Source organism: Carassius auratus, chromosome 13 (assembly GCF_003368295.1).
Source record: "Carassius auratus strain Wakin chromosome 13, ASM336829v1, whole genome shotgun sequence".
Lineage (NCBI taxonomy): Eukaryota > Metazoa > Chordata > Actinopteri > Cypriniformes > Cyprinidae > Carassius > Carassius auratus.
The window spans coordinates 1,149,195-1,168,555 of NC_039255.1; the positions used below are offsets into that span (position 1 = coordinate 1,149,195).

Genomic DNA, 19,361 nt, shown 5'->3' on the forward strand with positions numbered 1-19,361 from the left:
GCATAAGATTGCAGAAATATCCCGCATATTCAATCGCCTTTTTTAAGAAAACCTGCCGCAAAATCAAGGATTTTTGCCCGCAACAATCACAAAAAAAAATCCGCGTTTTTCTGGAGGGACTGACAATGCCTTTATGTAAAAATGAACTTTTATTTTGACGAGTTGCCGTGAATACCTTTAAATTAACACTGGTTTTACTCAAATGAAATGGTAAAATGCTTGTGAAGTGACTCAGAACAGTTCTGGTGTTGTTGATGTATTTATGTCCTCATTGAGATGGCAGATGGTGAAAAGTCTATGTAGTAAACAAACCATTCATTCATTCACACAGAGCATGAACATGCAGGATTCAGATTTCAATCAACTTTTGAGGCTTTTACAGATACTGGCTCACATGGAGATTTGATTTGATTAATTTTTGCTAAATTTGACAAATTCCGTGACTCTCCATATTAAAATCTAAGTTTCATTTTTAATGACTGGATTTTATTTTGCACTGATTTTGAGATTCCATCTGCATTTTCTGCTTCACGGAAATCATAGCGTTGTATGCGTCAAGAACCGGGTTGACCAGGTAATCGGTACCACCGGTACTTCATTTTCTTAATACCGACTTGGTACCGAAGGACCAGGTCTTTTGACAACACTACCTTGCATGAGTGTTTAATGGTGTTTTATGGTCCTCCTCATCTCCTGCTGTCAGGTTGGCATGCCGTCTCCGGTGTCAGAGGTTCTCAGCTCGACACAGCACCACGAGTCATCCCTAGAAGCCCCTCCATTCCCTTCCAGCACCTGGAAGACCCTCCATTCCAGCAAGCCGCACCTCACACCCGCAGCTTCAGAGACCCTGTCAGCAACAGTCACGCTGGTTAGTGCAGCTATTTAAAAAAAATAAAATAATAAAAAATACATATTTCCCATGAAACTGCTGTTTTTAAATATTTAATGCACACTTCTAAGTAAAACCAGGCATTTAAAACCTTAATTTCATGATGAATTAAACATTAGGTTAAAAGAATGCACAGATAAATTCTTCACACTAAGATCTATAACGTGTATATAAATATAAAATAAAAATAAAATAGTGTGAATTTTTATTTCATTTTGACAGACTGATACTTCAGTACATTTGATAATTAATGTATACTGGCTGAGACTGATATAATTACCAATGTATTTTGGATCTCTTCTATCAAGTTGTTTAGGAACATTATTATTATATTTGGTTACAATTTATGTCCACTGTAAACGGTGAGTTTAATTTTTAAACTGTAAAATACTGTACAAATAAAAACCTTATTATAGTAGTTATCTTATTATATATGGTAAAAACTGTGAATAAATGAGCCATTTTAAAATGCGATTACATTTAATACTAATTTAATATTAATACTATTATTTGTTGGAGGTGAAAAAGAAATGTTTTCTCTATAATTAAAAGTAAAAAATAAAAAGCAAATTTTACATTCAATGGTTTTTCATTTAAATCTCTGTCTTTTCCCTAGTTTTTAAGCTACATCTCATGTTGCAAAATGTATCTTCGTTTGAGTGCATGACATTAATTATGTGGTTTTCTCATTAACACATTTGTTTTAGTACAAAACAGATTTTTGTATTTCGGTAAGTTAGTATAACTTATCAGTTGCTGCGTTTTTTTTTTAAATGAATAAGTTATGGGCGTTTTTTTTATTTTTATTATTATTATTATGGACCGTTTATTCACTCTGATAACAAATGAGGTGCGCCATTTGTTCATTGAATATCCGTGTATTTCAAAAGAATTAGTCTTTTGTTAAACAGCCATGTGGGCTCGGTTTTTCGTCCAGTGCCAGTAATCTCAGAATGCCCACATGTTTGGATGAATCTACCTGGTTCACTTGATATATCACTGTCTGGACATAAATGTAGCAGGTGCTTTCTAAATGCATTTTCAAAATGTCAAACAGGGTCAAGATGCTTGCGTTTGTGTTTGTACTGACCACTGCTGCTAAAGTCAGGAGCTGGTAATTGCTTTTGTCGTTCAGTGGCCGGCTGTAATTGAGGGCTGCCACAGTAACAGGACTTGACCGAAATGGCATGGCAGCTCAGACATGAGCACCAGGAGCCCGTCACTGTTTTGACAAGACTTAATAAGGTCTGGTCCCCTGCAGTCAGCCTCTCTGCATTGTCATTTCCCACTGAACGGCATGTCCTACCAGAAGAAATCCCCTCGCAGGCCTGTCAAAGCAATCTCACCACGTCCAACTTATGTGGGATGATAAGCTTGACTGAGAAAGGCTTTTTAAAAATAGCCAGCGTCTAAGGATTGTTTTCATCCAGGTCATTGTCGAATGCCTGCTGGAATTTTGCTGCATGCACTTGTTCTTTTATTTTCTATGCATTTCATCAAAGGGAACAACAACAGTCCGGTTGAATTCGACCTGATATAAATGGCAACGTGACTCTGTTTGGTTCAGACTCTCTATGATGCAATAGCATTGCTAATTTAGTATCTGGCGCTAATTTCCGCCTCTCACTTTTCTTTTGTTCATAAATTGAGTTCTGGTTCCATGTTAAGAATCACCATTCCTGAGGTGGCCACTTCAGATCTGGGTAAGAGAAAACACTCGCATAAATACAGTCCAACTGAGTGAAGCAGTACTTCCAATGAAGCACAGATCTGAGTCACAAGCTGTTTATGAGTTTGCCGGTCAAAACACTCATTTTAAAACACCCCACGTTCTCCTAGTGCCAGTTTTCAGTTTTTGTCTTTTCATGAAAATATCCTCTACATTAAGTCACTATTTGGTAACATTTAAGGATTCACTTGTTAACTACATTGGTTAACATGAAAAATATGTATTGACTAATATATTTAAAACCAAGAAATATCCAAAAGTATCATGTCAGAAGTCAGTTAATTTTAGTTAATGCACTGTGAGCTAACATGATGAACAATTAATACATAATTGTATTTATTTTAAGTAGCATTTAACAATGTTGCATTAAAAAGATATTGCTCATTGTCAGGTTATGTAAGCTGTATGCAATATCTAATGTTAACAAATTATTTAAAAAAAATACCTTTTTATGTAGTGTTATAGAATATTTTATAATGTAATTTCTTAATTTTAAGAAATTGTAAAATTTAATGGAATAGTTCACCCCATAATGAATATTTGCCTCACTCTCCGGCCATCCATGATATAGATAGAGAGAGAGTTTTTCTTGTTTATCAGAAAACATTTGGAGAAATGTAGCATTGCATCACCTGTTCACCAATAGATCCTCTGCAGTGAATGGGTGCCGTCAGAATGAGAGCCCAAACAGCTGATGATAACATCACAATAATCCACATCACTCCAGTCCATCAGTTAATGTCTTGAAGTGAAGTGAAATTATGTGTGTTTGTAAGAAACAAATCCATCATTTAGAAGTTTTAACTTTAAAACATAATTTCTGGCAAAAAAAAAGGAGTTTGTATTTCTTGTCACTTCACTTGATGTTAATTGCTGGACTGGAGTGGTGTGGATTATTGTGATGTTTTTATCAGCTGTTTGGACTCTCATTCTGACGGCACCCATTCACTGCAGAGCATCCATTGCTGAGCAAGTGATGCAATGCTACATTTCTCCAAATCTGATGAAGAAACAAACTCCTCTACATCTTGGCTGGTGTGAGGGTGAGCACATTTTCAGCAAATAAATTTTTTTGGGTGATCTATTTATTCAATCTTTGTCTTTTTCGTCTTGTCTTTGTTGTTTTACAAAATCTTTGGCCATATCGGTTCTTTATTTTGTAAAACTCAAATCCTGATTTTTTTTTTTTGGGACATAAATGATGTGCCCATGGATCTGTCTCTAATGAATGCAGTTATACTTTACTGCAAAGTAAAACTCTGAGTCATTCCAGACACTTTCTACATTTAGACATTTGACCTTTTCTAATGTGTTTGCCAGTAATATTCCAGGAAGTGTAGATGATGCATGCTTTGTTCATGTCATTAGAGCTGTTTGCTGTTGGTTTATACGGTTTCAGTTTGAACCACCTAGCAACCATGCAAAGCATGCTGGGACCATGTCAATGACTTTGAATGGACAAGCATTCATTGCTTCCCAACTGTGGGTGCAGATTTTCCTGTGATGGATGTATTTAGTTTTTCTTGGCCTTTCGTTTTGAACTTATTGGATGCGACATCTACCCATTCGGCATTCTTGACAATTTTCTCAATTAATGCCAGCTTCCTGTTAATAACAAGTGCTTTAGTTTGAAAGTGGTTGGCTTTTGTGCTGCTAATAAAGTGGCATTTTATTCAGCTCCATCCTGACCTTTCTCTGTTTGTTTGCTCATTAAGCTTCAGGCCGAGTCATTGAGAGTGTGGTGGTGTGCTGCTGAACAATAACAAATCAGATAAAAGAAGATAATAGATATTCCTAATTCTTGTTTAGTTGTGAACAAATGCTAATTTCACTGGTATTCTATCCTGGTGTTCACAACTGTGGCTTTACTGCAGATTTATGAAACCACAAAGTATCTCTGAGATGCATCACTGACCTCCGAGATGTGACTTGTGTCTGTCTTCAACAATCTGCGCAATCTTAGCATGTGGGACAAATCATGTGCCAAATTGTAATACTTTGGAATAGGTGTTTCTTTAAATTGCTCACCCAAAATATGTCTCGTCAAAAGACCACAACATTTTTTTTCCTGGGAAACCCGCACACTTAAATATGGAAACCCACTTATAAAAAGCCTGACTTCTTGCATCTGAGTTTAGTTTTCTCTCTCAATTTTTTATCTCACATTTCAGACTTTTTTAATTCAGAGTTGATAACACAATTCCTGTTTTTATCTCTAGCCATTCCCAGTATGCATCTCACAATTCTGACTTTTTTTTTTTTTTTTTTTAAACCAGAATATTCATATTGTGAATGTAATGTTCGATTTTATTCATCTAAAGGAGAATACGAAATGGAATGTACCACAGCATTTCTTGAAATAAACATGCATTTTCTGATATAGACACTTCCTTTATTCCACAAAACTAGGCGTCCCTTAAAAGAAATATGAACTCAGAATTAAGAGGAAAATGTCAGAATTGTGAGATATTGTGAGATAAAGTCGAAATTGTGTCTCATAAACTCACATTTTAACTCAAAATGCATAAATAAAAAAATGTGATATAAACTATAAAGTCAAAATGGTGTATTATTAGCTCACAATTCTGAGGAAAAAGTGAATTGTGGCATATAAACTCAAAATTGCAACAAAATGAAATCAGAGTTGATTGATAAAAAGTCGCAGTGGCCTTCCTTTTTTATTCTGTGGAGCAAACAGACTTCCATACTTGATTATTCAAATCATGTTGAACATTGAATATCAGATCACTAGATTAAAAATCATTTCCCATTATTAATTTTGCATTTGTGTTTTTAACACATTCAAATATATGAATTATAAATATGATGGTTGTGAAATGCTCTACTGGATTATGAGGCAGCAACAGCTTGTGAGCACAAGGTTAAAAAAAGTCCTACACTTTCTCTGCTTCATTTGATCTTGCTGCAGAAATCCAAACAAACGAGGCCAAATCAAACCCCATGCACCGCTCCATCCTCAGATCTCAACATCCTCTTCCTCTGTATCAGGTCACGCAGTCAACACTTTGGCAAACAGTCATCTGTTAACCCTCTCAAGTGCAGTGTCTGGCTCAGATGTGCGTTCCAGCTCCGACGGTGTTCTTTGAAGTGGCGGCCCCCTCCGTGTGCACTCTTCTATAGGATCAACCTTCATCTCCATTATCTTCACCTACACTTTTATTTCTGACCTACACACGTGGGGGTGGAAGATGCCAGCTAAAAATGATGCTATGTTCAATGTTAATCTAATAACATGGTATTAATTCATCAGAGATCGGTGGTGACAGCTGACTAAATAACATGTTTTAGTGATGTTTGCTAAGGGAATAATTCCAATTGCTTATGCATGGGTTTAGCAATTTGAAGTACTAAACTTCTATGTTTTTGTTAATTTAATTTTAGCACAAGTATGAATACGAAAAGAACATTGCTTGACTGAAACATGCATTTCGTAATGCAAACAGATCCTTTAAAAAAAAAAAAATTAGGCACCACTTCAAAGAGATACAGTATTATAAAGTAAGAATTGTATGATTTCAACAAAAATTCGGAATTGTGAGAAATAAATTCAGAACTTTTTTATTTTATGCCAAAAAATCTATATTAGGATATAACGTAACCATCATGTTTCATGAAGATATTTAGTAAATTTCTTACTGTAAATATATCAAAACTTAATTTTTGATTAGTAATATGCATTGCTAAGAACTTAATTTGGACAACTTTTAAAGGTGATTTTCTCAAAATTTAGATTTCTTTGCACCCTCAGATTCCAGATCTTCAAATAGTTGTAACTCGGCCAAATATTGTCTGATCCTAATAAACCATACATCAATTGAAAGCTTATTTATTTATTTAGCTTTCATATGATGTATACATCTCAATTTTGAAAAAAATTACCCTTTTGACTGGTTTTGTGGTCCAGGGTTACATTTGTGCTCCAGACATCAGTGATTCAGAAAAAAAACCCTGAACTCTGAGATTTTACCAATTGGAAATTGCGAGAGATGAAATCAGAATTGTGTGTTTAAAAACTCATTATTCCAGGGAAAATAGTGTGAATTGTGATGTCTTATCAAAATTGCGAGATATAAATTTGGAATAATGAGAAATAAAATCAGAATTGTGTATTATAAACTAGCAATTTAGAGAAAAAAAAATCTGAAATGTGAGATGTTAGCTCAAAATTGTGAGATTGTCAGAAATAAAATCAAAATTGTCTTAGAAACTTTGTGAGAGAACTCAGAATTGTGGATTTTAAACTCAACATTATGAGGGAAAATTGAATTGAATTGAATTTTAAATGGAATTTACGAGAAAAAAGTCAGAATTCTATATTATAAATTTGCAATTCTGAGAAAAAAATCTGAATTACAAGTAATAATTGTACTCTTGACATGACTCTTGAATGATTCCTCCTATTTGTTTAGCTCTTTAAAGAGAGGTGTGCTATTAATTGCTAGGTGATTTTTGCCCAGTGAGTGATAAAATGAGTTGAACAGTCACATAAGGACTCAAAAGGAGGCACTTAAGACCGAAATGTTCCAGAAAGCACCCGCTCCTTAACATTGTGTCAGTGACATTTGTTATTAACTCCTCTTTCTTTTACTTCCACAGTCATAGCGTTGCCTGCAGGCCATCAGGTTTATTTTACCCAAGGACACTGCCATGAAAGTGCTGGTCAAGTGGTACAACAGTTACAACGCCCCTGGATGTCCCAGCATGCATCTGGAGTGGAACCTGTTTGTTACATGCCTGATGACAATGATGGGTTACAACACCGAACGACTGACATGGACACACAATGTGAGTGTGTCTTTAGTTTGATCTCGCTGTCAGTCTTCATGCTGGGTAACCTTGAACTTTGAGGATCGATCAAGCATTTAACAGAATTAAAATTGTACATTTACCTGACAATTTCTTTTTTTAATCAGATGTCAGGTAAGAACAGATTTTTTTTTACGACACATTAAAACATCCACAAATGTAATTTTTCTTTTTAATTTAAAATGTTAAATTGCAATTAGTGATTTAACCATATATTTCCTAGTACAATTAATTTCTCATTTAAAATATTTTTTGGTAATTGTTTAAAAATATATTTAATAAAATAAAATTATTTATCAAAACAAGACTTCATTAGATTATTTTTAAATTATTAAAAACTATTTAAAAATATTTTCAAAAAGCAAAATTGTTTTAAAATCAAAATTAATTTAATACACACATTTTTTTTTTACACAAATTAAATTTGTGTATCCATTTTTACCAAGCACAATTAATTTCTGATTAAAAATATCTTGTTGTGATTTTAATTAAATCACATGTTTTAGATCTTATTTTCTTGCAAAAATTATATAAATACATTTAATAAAACATTTATTTTTCTATATTTATAACTTTATTTAAACTAAGCTTTATCAAAACAAAATACTTTATTAAAACAACGCTATTTATCTGGCCAATAAATGTACTTTATATTTATACAGAATTGTATTATATGATGGGTGATGGCTGCCAGTGAAGTTTGCTGTTGAATGAATGATCATTAAGACAATATGCATCTCCACAGCTTCATTTTGAAGTGCCTCTCTCTCCAGTAATAGTCCTGCTGACACAGGTTCAGATGAGGTGAGTGTCCCTACACATGTCAAAGACCCTTGATCATCTGATCATCTGTAGCCTAAGGCTGATGATACATGGGGCAACTTTGGCTAATGTTGCCATCAATGGGAAACCAGGTGATACAATGTGTCCACAACAGATATAAAGTATCCAGATTGAAACTTGTTACACATTCTCAATGGGAAAGTGACCAGGCAACATTGCTCAAAAAATGTTGCCCCGTGTATCATCAACCTTACTATTTCCACTGCATCTCGAAATGTTGATTTGCATTTGTTTTATTACAGAAAGGCTAGTAAAGCTTACTGTATAGACTTCCGTTCAAAAGTTTAGGGTCAGGAAAGTTTTATTTTTAAGAAATTATTTTTTTTTTCTTTTCATCAAGGACACCTTAATGTCACAACAGATTTCAAATAAATGCTGTCCTTTTGAAATTTCTATCCATCAAAGAATTCTGAATGAAATGTAACATTGTTTCCAAATAAATATTAAACTGTTTTCAGAATTGATGATAATCAGAAATGTTTCTTGATTAGCAAATCATCATATCAGAATGATTTCTGAAGATCATCTGACTCTGAAGACTGGAGAAATGATGCTGAAAATACAACTTTGATCACAGAAATAAATTACATTTTTAAAACATATTTAAATAGAAAACAGTTCTTTTAAATTGTAATACTATCTCACAAATTTTACTGTATTTTTAATCAAATAAATGCAGCCTTAGTGAGCATAAGACATTTATTAAACGTTATGTAATCTTACCAACCCCAAACTTTTAAACTGTAGTGTATATAGTAAATAAAAGTCCTTGCTGGTCTGCAGGGTTCCGTTGGTGGTTTGTTTGGTGATATGGCTACATCTGTTTGACATACACAGGATTGGGGATACCTCAGATGCTCTGACTACCACTGGCAGGTTTCCATGCGCCCCGCGGTGGCCCCCCGGTGGCCCCCCGGTGGAGTGAATAACCATGAGTCAACTCTGTGTTTGGAGTCGTCCGCCCTCCTTTTCCCTCACATCCCAGTGCTCTTCTACGTTCTGCATCTGCTCTATGAAGACCTGAAGCTGGACGAGCTAAAGCGGAGAGAGGCGAGAGCTCTGGTCGGTCTGCTGCAACAGCTGGCCAAGTAGTTATTTATTAAATTTTTTGGCATTTTTATATGAATAATAACAGTGGGTCAAGACCTGTATTTGTTTTTACCACCTGACCAAGTAAAGTCTCCCATCTCATCAAACTTTTAACATAGTCCTTGCTTCTTTTTCTCTGTAGCATATCCTAATTTTGGAATAGTTGATAGCTGTGATGTATTTCATTGTTTAATAAAATGTCAAGTGCATGTTGTCATGTGGACATGAACAAAACAGCAGCGAGAGTTTAATTGGTTGGCGTTTGATGAACCCGTGTGGGTTTGAAATTTAAAAGCATTGTATTATAATACACAAGACTAGATGAGGCTGTTATGATAATCCTCTATTGACTTCGCTTGTGCGTATTGTTTGGGCATCTTGCTTGTAGGTCAGCTTTAGGGCTAGGTAATATTTATCTCAATATTGTTTTAGACTTTTGATGATATTGAATACATATCTCTATATGTTTATTTACTCTAAAATGGTTTCAGAAACCTTGATTTCAACCAAATTATTCTTGAGACACTGCGCAGAAGAAGTCTCACAATTTTACCTGCTTGTTTTAGAACTGGATACATTTTCACTTTCACGTCATTTATTCTTTATTCTATCAATAATATTATATTATATTTATATAGTATATTTAATATTCATATATTATATTTATATTGTAATATATACAAATATAAATTACATTTAATATATTCCTTTATTTTATAAGATACTTTATTTTCTATAACTTCTAGATGCTATGGTTTCAGGCATTTTTTAGACAACACAATAATTTCAGTGTTTTCACTTCAGAAGAGGTAAGAAAACATTATTTGGTGGAGTAACCCTGATTTTCAATAACAACAAATGAAAACATTTGTTATTTTGATCAATTGTCATGTTCTGCAAAAAAAAAAAAAAAAAAAAACACCTTAAAATGACCATTTTTATTTGAAGGTATTTTTTTATACACCTAATAATTTAAGCTTAATAATTAAATAATTTAATACAGATGTCTCTCTACTTGTCAACCTTGTCAGATATTTATGAATACATTTAAACTGAGCAATATCGAAGCTGACAATCAGTCTGAAACCATCCTGTATTCTCGATCCATTCTTAACCAAAGATAGATTTATCATCTTATTAATTTATTAATATTTGTAAGGACAGTACACCTTTTGATATATCTGATATTATTGACACATATTGACTGAGGTAAAACCCATGTTTTGTGAGAAACTGCCAGAAGCCGGAGGTCGTACCCAAAGATAGATCATGTTTAGAACCTGTAGCTAACTTTTGACTATTTACAAAATAAAAAGCATTGTCAAATCATTGTCATTTCCACAATATTGGCGAATACCACACTACTGTAGTGTGTTAACTGAGCAGCATGAGTCACGCTCTGGTTTGGCTCTTATATTAGTTTTAGTGTATATATTGACCGCCTGATGACTCTTTTACCCACTAATCATTTTTTCTCTCATTTCATTAGGGACCTTCAACTGGAGGATTTCATTGATCTGTCCTGGCGCGATTACCCCTCATTCATCAAAACCTTCAAGGAGGCCTGCGTGATTGATCAAGGTACGAGGCTGATCAATGTGGTCGGGGCCCTTCATTAGCAGCTAAAGGCTTTTCTATTCATTCACCAGACAGTGCTGACTTGCTAGGAGTCCGGCCAGATTTAGGGTTTGAGTGACAGGCCTTGTTGCCAATTGGGTTTCTGTTGGTTGTGGGATTTTGACACACAAAATAGACGTTAAGTTTTATTTTCCAACTTGAAGACTTGAGGTTAAACAGCCGTGGAAAGGTGTTGATGCATTTTCTATTGAAACACTAAGTTAGGGCTGGATTTAAAGTCTGGTCTTGTTTATTTTTGTGTATGTGCAGCTGAATCAGTGTTATTAAGGTATTATTCATATACTGTTCATTTTAATTACATTTATTTTAATGAAGTGTTTTGTAGTTTCATGCACTTTATTATTTTTGCCTTATTTTAAATATTATAATTTTTTTTTAGTTCTAGTTTTTTATTAAATACAGATAGTGAGTACTTCAAACTTAAACTAAATGAAAATTAGAAATGAGAAAGTTAGAAAAAAATTATTTTTTAATATTTTTATTTTCAAATAAACATTATTGTTTTCATTTATAATATTTTAATATTTATTGCATCTTTTTAAAAATAATTTTGTCAGCTTTTTATAAATGCACGATGGAAAGTGCTTATTTTTAGATGCATTAACTGGTCATAAGTTTGTTTGTTTTTTGCACCATTTTTCACCATGTGCGATACCATTCAAATATTTAGGGCCATTAAGATTTTTATTCATTTATTTTTGAAAGAAAGAAAATGTTTAAATTTATTGCACAATATATTTTTTTATATATAAATTCTGTTTTGAAAAGGAATTAATTAGCAAGGAATAATAATTTAATGAATAATATTAAATTAATAAAATTTAATTCTTGAGTGAATTTAATTCATCCTTGCTAAATAAAAGTATTACAATTATTTACAAATTAATAAGAAAAAAAATATAATCAATTTAAAGCATCTTTGCTGAATAACTTGTTTATTTTTATTTTTTTTAATAATTACTCTTTTTATCTTTTTTATTCCTTAAAAAAATCCTGAAAAAATGCAACATGGTTTCCACAAAATTATTAGGCATCACAACTGTTTTAATAATAATCTCACTGATCCAATAATAATCATTTTCTCTGCTCTTGAACACTCTTACACTGCTGCCAAGTCTTTACATGTCATGTCTTTCATGTTGCGCAGCTCAGATGGAGCAGATGACTTTGCCCGTGCTCCTGGACGGGGAAGCCCCGTGTGTGTTCAGCTGGCTCAGTCGCTGTCTGAGAGGGCAAGATGTGGCGCCTTTTCCTCTGTTCTACCAGTTTACTCCAATTCACAAATGCATGACTGTTATGAGAAGTTCCTTTAGTGAATCATTTATAAAGCCTTCCAAACTCATTTTGAACTCGACAAACTCACTGAATCAGTCAGAGCGGTTCTCTGACTCAATGATGTCCATCTCCAAACGAAGTTTCTGAAGTTAATGGTTTGTTCAAATTAGTGTTATTACCGACTGCTGACTGTTATACGTCACGTTATAGTAATTTAGAGGATAGACTGTGTTTAAATCTGATTGTCAATCCCAAAACTCGCACAGGTTGAATTTATATAATCAAAAATATTACATTTTGATGTAACAGTTTTTAAATATTGTAAAACTGAGATGCAAAGCTGAATTTTCAGCATCATTATTCCAGTCTACATGATCTTTACATTTTTTAAAACAGTTGTGCTGCTTAATATTTTTGTGGAAACCATGATTAATTTCCTTTTTCAGGATTCTTTGAAGAAAAGAAAGTTTAAGGACATCATTTATTAAATGGAAATCTTTTGTGACATTATAAATGTATTTGCTGTCACTTTTGATCGCGTTAATGCATCTCTTCTGAACAAAAGAATTGATTTCTTTTTTAAAAATCAGACTGACCCCAAACTTCTGAATGAGGGTTGGATGATGCCCAACAGGGGGCGCTAACAGTCAGCAGAGGAGCTGGGTGTCGTGCCCTTAACTCACACACATTCTATGGAAATGTCAAGCAGTTAGATGGCAAAGTGCTGCAAGCTAATCATAATGACATTTCATGAGCGTGGAGTCATCTCTGGGCGTCCTCCGCGTCTGTGAGGGTGTACGTGACGGCACAGATGCCCCACCTTAATCAGTCCATGGAAGTGGTGGTCTGAATCACTCCATAGGGCAGTATTAGGGGTCATGGGTGTCATGGTGTGTGTGTGTTTGTTCTGTACTTCCTTCCATCAGGCAAAGTGAAGTGACGCACAACCCCACCGAGGTGCTGACAAACCGTTACGCAATTATGGGCCGTGTTTACCCTCCTGTTCCCGTCCCTTAGATTAGAGTCCAGAACATTAGAGCATCCATTTTATCCCTTCATACTTATGCTCTCTCTCTCTCTCTCGCTCTCTCTCGTTTCCAGACCCTTTCTCTCTCCCAATTATATTAGTGGTAATTGCTAAGGAAAGCATCAGCATTTCGAAGGCTCACGCGAAAGATTGTGGTTTTGCTGAGTGGGTTTCTGAGGAGAGGTGTGTTGTCAGACTTAATATCTTCACCTGTCTGGACACTTAAACAGGTCAAATAATCCCTTAGGCATTGAAGAAAGGACCCAAGCCCAATCTTTACTGGCAAAAATTTGGCGTAGGATTTATTAAAACAATTTTCCGTCATGAATTGCTCGTACATTTCCCAAAGCATTACAAAGAAAACTCTTTGAATTAAAAATTATATTTTGAAGTAGAAGATAAGTGTTGCTTAAGTATATTTATATACTGTTTATATACCATTTTAAATTAGATTTTTTTTTTTTTTTTTTTTTTCATGACAATTTTAATTATTTTTTTTTATAATTGAATGTGCTTTTAACAAAATATTTCTAAATCGTTTTTTTTTTTTTCAGGTAAGTTTACCTAAGTTTCAGGTCATTTTAGTACCTCAGCATAAACTTATTAAATGTATTTCTATGTTGCTTTAATTATTTAACAGTTTTACTCACTTAAGTACTTCATCTTCAACTTTTTTTAAAGTCATGCTTTTCCTCTAATATATCATTTTATATTTCTTTTTTTCAATTACCGAAAATAATTTTTTATTATTTTCAACATAGTTTTAGTTAACAGTTGCAACACGGTTTATTACAGGATAAAATGTGAAATATCTTGTATTAAAACAATAGTAAAATAGTTTATCATAAGACAAAAACATTTTACAAAAAGGTGTCTGACTATTTTAATTGTTGACGTTACTTTTAATTTTTATCGTGCTTCTAATTAAAAATGTATACGTTTAAAGTTTCAGGTAATTTTAGTACTCGAGTCAGTGTAAACTTATATTCATTAGTTGGCGAGGCAAAAGTTTAGCATTTTGATCTTATATTTATATTGTATTTATTTTCTTTATTTCAGTTAACAAAATGTATATTTATTTATGTTTTAATAGTATTAGTTTAAGGTAACAGTAACCATGTTGGGGCGAGGTTGTGACTAAATCTAAACCATTTTGATGCTTTATTTCACTTAATAAAATCAGTTTTAAAAGTTTCAGTTAACAACAAAAACATTGGAACAGATTTCGGGCCAATAAAATTACTCTTCCTGCTTTATTTCTCAAGTGCATTTCTGTGATTGTAATTTTTTATTAGTTTTTTTTCTTCCTCAAAATAATTTCAATTTCTCAGCTGCGCTTGAAGTTGATGTTCTGATTGAGCCGTATTACCTCTGAGCTGTGGGTTTGATGCATGTAGTCATGCATGTGGTTAATGACAGTGCTTCTGCGTCGCCTCATGATGAAACATGTTCATTCTCCCCTCACACAACCAGACGGAGTGACTGTCATGACAGCAGCAAACCATAACCACACAGGTGCTGTCCCACTGCTAATATTAACTCTCTTTTTACTCCCTGTCCTCTTGCTCTTCCTCGTAATGTGGTTGGAGATGAAGACGCGATCTCGACAAAGGCTGTCCACAGGTGGGAGATTAAAGGCTAATGAGAGGCTCTTTACTCTCCTCAGGCCTGACACTAGACTTCTTGTCAAGCATGTACACTAATAAGAAGGAAGATAAATTCATCAGTTCAATGGTAATTTTAATGCACAAATGTAGACATTTTGGCTAATACTGATACATTTTAATACTAGATTGTTCATCAACAGTGAACCAGTTCAAAACATTTTTCTTAAAATTAAAATAAAATGTAGCTTTTTATATGTGTAGGTTATTTTAGAATAAAGAAATAATTTTGCACATAAAAGGCCTTTTACATTAAACATTTTGTGTTTTCAGTCTTATTAACTGAAATGCCATAATTTATGTAAGAATGTTTTTAACCTGTTAACTGTCACCTGTCCGCTCTGTGGGACGCCTACATTTACTTCACTATATTAGAATTAAATCTAATCTAATCTTGACAAACTATATATCGTTGGAAAGGTCTAAGACTCCCAAATATATATTTTATCAATTTTTTTTTGTTAAAAATTATGTAGGAAAAGTAATAGATTAATTTATGACAAGAGTGCACCCTCAAAAATCTACATTATAACAGGAATTTTGACCTTTGTTAAAAAAACAAGATGACTTTGTTGCCTTTTTCTCTATCACATTTTAGAAATCATGAGAAATTATATATCAACTGAAAACTTAAAATCTCAAAATTCATCCTTTAAAACTCATTTTAAAATCAGACATTGCATTACCATGTAAATGGTACATCAATATCATGTTACAAAATGTTTTCATTCATGAATAATAAAAATTTAAGTTTGGATCGTGCACTACAATGTCAATGTTCAAAAATATGAGTGACAGTAAAGGGGTTAAATGTGCAGAAGTTTGTTTGTGTTTCATGATTGAGGCCTAATGTTATTGTTGTTTTAACTGCATATATATGATTGAATAGTCAAAATATTTTTTTTAAATGTTTAACCAATAAAATCAATTGCAGTCAATTTACAAATTTTTTTACATCGCAAATATTTGTACGTAAAATTGGTTTTAGAAAAACTTTTATTATCGGTTTCTTTTTATATGTTTCTATATCTTTCTATTTTCTATAATAATACAGATTTACGGACAAATAGGGACTTTACAGATTTTTAATTTACATTTTTTGTATTTAATCATTTAGCAGACAAAGTGAGTTACAAATGAGAAGAATAGAAGCAGTCAGAACAATAGAAGCGTTACAGATTTATGTGCATCCTAAGTAGTACTATTGTTTTATATACTGATAGTTTTCATGAGCGCTTATCAAATGACCAGTGTATCTTGCGGTTTATTTATTTTATTTTTTCGAACATGCTCTGCAATTCAAAATCATAACTAAAATGCTGATTTGCTGCTCAAGAAACATTTCTTGTTATCAACATTGAAAATAGTTGTGCTGCTTTATATTTTTGTGAAAACCATAGTTTTTTATTTATTTAGAGTGAATAGAAAGTTTGAAAGAACAGCATTACTATCATGACAACTCTCTGAAGGTTTTAGCATGGTAATGGATATATGACAATGTTAATGGGTTTAATCTTGGCGGAATAGATCCGTTGTGGTAGATTATTGCTGCTGTAAAGCAAGGAACTTGCTACTGCCAATACATACACCATTAGGCTGCTGTGAGTATTTAAGACATACTGCTGCTGCACAAATAGCAGGTGGAGCTGGGGAAGGTGGAGGGTTTCACTGCTAAATGCTTTAGTGAATGCTAACCAGCCATTTAATTGTAAAGCACCAAGCTCATTGGCTGTGTATCCAACATTTTTGTATGCAACAACGCTGTGAATATTATCAATTTGCATTAAGGATTTGGTTTTTGGGATTTATTTAAAATTGAAATCGTTTGTAATATTAAAATGTCTTTATTGTCATATTAATTTAATGCATCCTTGCTGAATAAAAGTATAAACTTCCTTACAAAAAAAAAAAAATGACTGGCTCTATTCTATTGAATGGTAGTGTATATTTTATTTTTATTGTCACATTTTATTTTTTCATATTTCTTGCTAATCAAATACATTGGTTAATGCTAAAATGAATAGGTGTGTGTATCCTTACTGTTTTAACACATTTGGTCCATGTTTTCACAGGGCAAAAGAAAAACACGTTTGATCCTTTTCTTAGAAGGTACCTATGGTTTATGATCATCGTCATGTGCCTTATGTTTGTTTTTCTAGATAAGCCTCAGCTCTTAAACACTAGTCAGCTGATTCAGTTTCTCCAGTGCATTTGACTGTTGGGTGTTTCACAGGCAGAGCAGCATGAAGCCCTCTCCTTCATCTGGATGCCTGGCTGAGAAGCTGGTGCTGTGGTTGACCTCTGCAGGTCAGTGACACAATCAACACAAGTACACACCTGAAAATGTAAATGCTTGGTGAATGCATTGCAAATCCCATACTTAACATGCAGTGCCACAGTACTCAAGGGGACAATAAAGTTTCCTTCCCATATCATTAATTAAAGCTAGGTGTAAACAGTTCTACTTTAACTTGCTTAGCATGATTATGTTGCTATGCCATTCCATAAGTTTCCCTGAAAAATTCAGTGCATACTTCCATTTGGAAATTTCGAAAAGCAACAAGTAAAACTGAATGTGCATTCACATACATATAGTATGTTTTATGCCTTATATCAGACTCGCTATCCTTCTTAAATTTCTATTAAATTTAGCTCTGAGTGTAGATCAGAGTCATGCACGCCTTTGTTGGTTTACCTTAGTTTACACTAGGTTAGATATATAAGATCTTTATATCCTGTCACGAGGTGTGTGTGACTACACAGTGTTTTTTAACCTCACGATTTACATTGAAGGATCTGGAGTCGGTTAAGTTTGGTGTGGCTCTGCCAATCAGAGACACCATCTACCAATGCAAAGAAATGCTGCTCGGATTGGTCTGAGGAGGTCTGCGCTCTGATTGGGCGACAGAACCTGACTAAACAAGCTCACAAAGTGACCCTTGCCAATCATAAATCGGAAAGAAAGTGAATTGGTTGTAAAGAAACAAGTTCTTTCTTTGACTTTTGAATTGTATTATTATTACTGTTTTGTTTTGAAAAGTGAAAATATATTAATATTTATAAATACTGTAATGAGTACTAATACTTGAATTAGCTTAGTTTAGTTTAACTTTGTAATCTTTGGTCATGTGCTTTTGCAATTTTCATTTAATTTGACACATTTAATTTCATTTTTTTTTTTTTTGCATTTTTAATTTAATAAAATTTTTAATTTAAATAATTTTAGTACTTTTTTAAGGACTTGTTTTTCATCTCATATTTTATTTAATTTCAGCTTTATTCAGCTTATTTTTTAATAATGCTCAACATAGTTTTAGTTAACAGTAGTTTATTACTAGATAAAATCTTGTATTAAGACAATAGTAAAATAGTTTATAATATAAGACAAAAACATTTTACATAGTTGACTGACTATTTAAACTGTTGGCGTTGCTTTCATTTTGATCGGGCTTCTAATAAATAAATTTACTTTATATTATTCATGTGTTCACACTTGCATAGTTATTATCATACAAAGCGTCAAATAGAAACCTAGGGCACTTAGCAGGGGGTCAAAATGGATTTCTAAAGCTATTTTTATCTTTCCAAAAACAATGTTGAATTATTGTCTGTGGCAGTGCTGAAAATATCTCCCGTCCCCAGTTAAAACAACTACTGTCTGAATAGGGCTGAAAACTTGAATATGGTATTTAAGACCGGTATTCTATAGTTTTGAATGTGTAATTACTGTAATTATGATATGAAGTGAATGATGCATTATAAAGTAATTATAAAAGAACTGAATTGTTCCAGAGCTCCAGACCTGTCCGGGTCAATGTGCCCCACTTGCCTCAAGTCAGTGATCTTGAGTACATAGAGGAGACAGAGAACAAGTGAGCATACTCTGATAGATACTTCTGTTCAAACTAAAGCTTCTTTTTTGGCATCTGTGGCTCCATTACGAACCTTTAACATCCACAGAAACGTTCAATTCCACAGAGGGTTCTTTACAGTGGGAAGAGGTTCTTTAGATTAGAAAATGGTTTGGTTCACAGAAAGGTTCTTTGGGGAACAAAGCGGATCTTCTATAGCATTCACTCTTAAAAATAAAGGTTCTTTATTGGCTTCTATGGTTTCATTAAGAACATTTAACATCACTGGAACCTTTTCATTGCATAAAATATTTATTTATCTTTCTGCAATGCCATAGAAGAACCAGTTTTGGTTCGCCAAAGAACATTGCATAAAAGAAGCAGTTTTCCTTAGTTTTAAATACATTTTTTTTCACTATGAAGAACCTTTTTTTTGCAATGGAATGATTATATTGATGCCAGTAAATAGTTTTTTTTAAAGAATGTATTGTGCAAAAGGGTTCTTCATATTGAAAAAAAAGAATGGTTC

At 33.3% G+C, this 19,361-nt stretch overlaps 1 pseudogene; it reads left to right on the forward strand.

Moving 5' to 3' along the window:
* Positions 1-19,361, forward strand: part of LOC113113208 (anaphase-promoting complex subunit 1-like) — a 53,011-nt pseudogene that overhangs the window by 11,687 nt on the left and 21,963 nt on the right.